The sequence below is a fragment of the Nicotiana attenuata genome, unplaced genomic scaffold (assembly GCF_001879085.1).
Source record: "Nicotiana attenuata strain UT unplaced genomic scaffold, NIATTr2, whole genome shotgun sequence".
Classification (NCBI taxonomy): Eukaryota; Viridiplantae; Streptophyta; class Magnoliopsida; order Solanales; family Solanaceae; genus Nicotiana; species Nicotiana attenuata.
In genome coordinates, this window is record NW_017673454.1 from 50,249 (window position 1) to 54,816 (window position 4,568).

A 4,568-nucleotide genomic window follows, 5' to 3' on the forward strand; every position below is an offset into this window, starting at 1 on the left:
GAATGTCGAGCTGGAATTTTATCCTTTAAACTCCACAAAGGCCTCCATCCCTTTCTTTTCTTTTAGGATTAGAAGTCCTAATACCCCGGGACTAATAGGATTGGGATGGGTAGTAGCATGCGATAAGTAAACGATACTGTTCCGCGCTTTAATACCTTAACGGGGGTGGGAAGGGTAGACATGGAGATGATGATTACACGATAACACTATGTGTAAAATTGGGTACCAGTGTTGTGCGAATGATCCATGTAATGTATAAACCTAGGACTCCCCTCTCCTTTTATTAGTTTTAACAATTTTTTTAGAACTTTAAAAAGCGGCTGCACTTTCAACTTCTGTTTCTCACACGATTTTTGGTTTGCTTGCACTAATTGCTTGACTTCTTCCCTCTACTTGCACATTTCTTTTACAACTAAACTGCTTTTTCTTTATTTCAGCACTTCTTTTAACCTTTTTGTGCTTCCTATTATACTTGTTAATTTATTCGCATTTGCACTTAAGTCACAATTGTAGCATGGCCGGGAACCACACTAGTGGATCTTGAGGGGTGCCTAACACCTTCCCCTCGAGATAATTTCAAGCCCTTACCTAAAACTCCGGTCTGCATCTTTAATTCTTCTAAAAGTGTCATAATGCACTATAATCATTAGGTGGCGACTCTCCAAACTCCAAAAACCCAATTCCCAAACGGGATAAGAGTTGTCTTCCCGAATTTCGTGAACCCGATTCCGCGAGGAAAAAGGGGGCGTCGACAATACCTTGAGAGTAAGGCGATAACCAAATCGAATGATCAATAATCGGGGCCTCGAGATTGCCTATTCGAGGGTCTCGGGGTCGAGTCTTAAGCTCGACCGTGAGCTATCGAGGGTGGTCAATAGAGGCTAACAGTTATAAATAAATTGATGACGGCTTTTTATGGCCAACAATAAGCAATAAATGAAGAACAATAGATATAACACAATAAATATGAGTAATAAATGAAGTAATGAGATCAAGATAATGTGTTATTGAGAAGAGAGAATGTTCTTGTGTATTTAATATTGAGCAACAGATGTTTACAAAATTATAAGGATCCCCTTTATACATGAGGGGCAATCCCAATGTAGTACAAGTGCATTTATTACAAAGATATGGGGATGGGACAACTAGTTGACGCCATTATTTGGGTCTGAACTTAGATCACTAGACTTTGCCAGCCCTAGTTTTGTGCCTTGGGAACTCCCTACATTCTCTCTATATCTGTCGATCTCATATTGCCTCGAGGTCGAACGTCGGTGGCCCCTGAGGGATGAAACTCAACCGTGGTCTCGAGCCTTCGAGATGTGTCTACGAGGCATTGTAACAATGGAAAATTGGTCCCTCCAATTTTATCATAAATAATTATTGATTTAACCTTCTTTGATGTCATTGTTACATGTTATCCCTTCCACTATGATTTATCCTTATTTGAAGTCGTTGTTACATGCCGTATATCTTATTGTAGAGTTATTTTTATTTGAAATCATTGCTACATGTTATCCCTCCTATTGTTGAGTTATTCTTATTTGATATCGTTGTTACACATTATATCTCTCATTGTTGAGTTATTCTTATTTTAAGCCATTATTACTTGTTATTTCTTTCATTTGAGATCATTCGTCCTCTTCATTTTGTTTTTGTAATTCTTGCGTTGATTTAATTGCCGTATTCCATGTTATTGTTGTCGTTGTACTCAGTGTTGTTGAGCCGAGGGCTACGTGTGGTTATGGTCTTCAAATTATTTTAAGGAAATGTTATGGCATATATGCACGCGTGGTGCGAGTTGTTATATTTTGTTGTTATGTTGTTGGTACACGTGGTAATATTGAGTGGATTGCCGGGGTGTTCGCCAATGAATTGTCCGTGATATTGTTATTATTGATATTTGCACACGCGCCGTGACAAGATGGGCTATTTATTTAGGTTTTCGCATGTGGCGATATAAGGTGGGACTATTATTATGTGCGTGTTCCTACCTTGTATGAGTCATGCATATTACGATTTTGTTGTGATGTTTCCTATGTGCCATTCGTTGTCTCTGATCTTACTTGTTGACTCGAGCTGTGACTTGCACATGAATACACCGTAATTAGTCACTCATATCAATCAAAGAAGCAGAACCTTGATGTTTATTGATCATTTACATGTATTCTTATATACCTGCCTTTTGTGCGTGAGTTGCACCATTAACAAGTGAGTTGTTCGTGCGGATATGAGATATTGTTATTCTTAGCACGTGAGTTGTCCGTGCAGATATGAGATATTGTTACTTCTAGCACATGAGTTGTCTATGTGGATATGGGATATGATACTCTCTTAGCACGACTATTTTCCGTGTGGATACGAGGTATTAGTTGTATTTGCACGTGAGTTTTCCGTGCAGAGCGTGAGTTGTCCGTGTTGTAACACCCTGTAAATTTGAATCGGTTGTATGAGTCTTAATGTGATGGTTATAAATTGGTTATGATAACAAGTTTACGAGGCAAAACATAAGTGATTTTGGGGTCCAAGGAGAGACCTAAGTCTAAGCCAAGTTGGAAAATTACATGATAGACTAAAATTCCAAATGAGTACGCACAAGACCACACTTTGGACATGCATAGCAAAATATATAGAAGTTGTTAGATGATTAAAGGCCTATATAATTCAAGATCATTGAGTCTAGTTTCTATCGCTTCAAACCGTTTGTCATTTGGACATTCCTACAAGAAGTTATGATCAAATTACCAAAGGTTGGTGGAGTAGTGTGCGGATGTGAAGCATCCGAGGCCGCGTACAAAAAGAGGGGCTGGAAGTGAAGTGCTGCCATAGAATTCGGGTCAACATCTAAGCTCCTGAAAGGAGTGAACTGGGGATGCGAAGCATCCGAGGCTGCATCCGAAATCTGCGCCTATAAACACAATTTCGGGGTCCATTTTCCCAATTTCTTTTCGACGAATTTTAGGGTTTTCCTTTACACTCTCAAGACCTCCAACTCCTGCCATCATCAAGGTAAGCAATCCCCATTATCTTGGTGTGAAGTTCCATCGTTTCTATACTAGTATTGATGAAATCTACACATAAAATACATAGATCTTCATGAGATTTCTTCAAGAACTCAAAGCAGGGTTTTGCAAGATTTCTTCCAAAAAGGTAATCCTACACCCTTAAACATACATGTATGGAGTTAATAAGGGAATATGAGTATGAATAAGTAATACAACTCTTGGTATGGTGATTGGAAGCCGTAAGTTCCCAATCTAATTACATAACTATTGTAGAGATTGAAAGATGATTATTTAATGGAACTTTGTTGGTTGGGTGTGGTTGGATGGTCATATATGTGATGTTGGATGTTATGAGTTGGTTAATCATGATGGTGGGATAAATTATTGACGAATGGTGGTAGCTAGATGAACTAAATATATGGTGATGAGATGTAGAGATTTATACCTACAAGGTGTTTGATAATGTGCCTAAATGGCTTAAGTTATGGAATTTGTTTTTAATATTGGTTACATTAGATGTTGCTATTATAGATTGAAGGTTCTAAGTATTGTGGATCAGTGTAGTATCACTAAGGGGCGAAATTGAGGTATGTGAGGCTAACTATCTTTACGTTTGGGAATGTCTATGATTATCCCTACATCCCATTAATTAAGACTATTACAAGTTTACTCAGAAAGTTATTATGCCTTAGTTCCATGAATAGTCGTAGAACTTCTATTCTCTAGCTTCGTAACACATTCATGACTTTCATTCTAAACGTTGTGATATCAGTGCATAATCAATATAGACTTGGGTTTGATGCTCACGAGTCTCAATCTAGATTACACAGCATGTCATAAATAGTTGATGTTTCAGTTTTCACAATCAGTTCATGAATACATGTCTCGGTCTAGTTCTGTTTAGCATTCGAGTATCGTGTAACTCATTATGATTCAGTATTTCAGTATCATAAATTGCAGTATGATTCTGAGTTCCTGATTTTAAATCCATGAATCTTGAACCCCTGTATTTGGGCCTAAGGCCGCAATTTATGCTTTATGCATCTTTGGGCCTGAGGCCGCAGTTGTGCATACGTATACTTGGGCGCGAGGCTGCAGTTTAATATTAAGATAAACATGTTATTCATCATTTAGAAGAAAGAGTATTCATATCCTTACTTCCTTTGTTCAGTTCAGTTATCACACATCATTTAAGTTATCAGTTATTATCTCAGTTATCTGTTATCAATTATAAGCTATCAGTTATCATTTCAGCTTAAGTTTTAATAGTTTTCATTCATGTTATCAATTATCAATCCTCAATTACCATCTTAGTTTCAGTTTCAACATTTATAATTCTTCATTATGTTGCTTTACATACCATTGCAATTCAAATGTACCGATGTCCTTTTTGCCAGGGGCCAACATCTCACGATGCAAGTAATGATTTACAGGTTGACGATTCAGAGCGTTAGGATTCTCCTACCAGCTATTTGGTGATCCCCAGTTCTTTCAGGGCGTTACAATTATTTTACAGTCTTTAGTATTTACAGACACCCAGTGTTTTCAGTACTCCAATAGAGG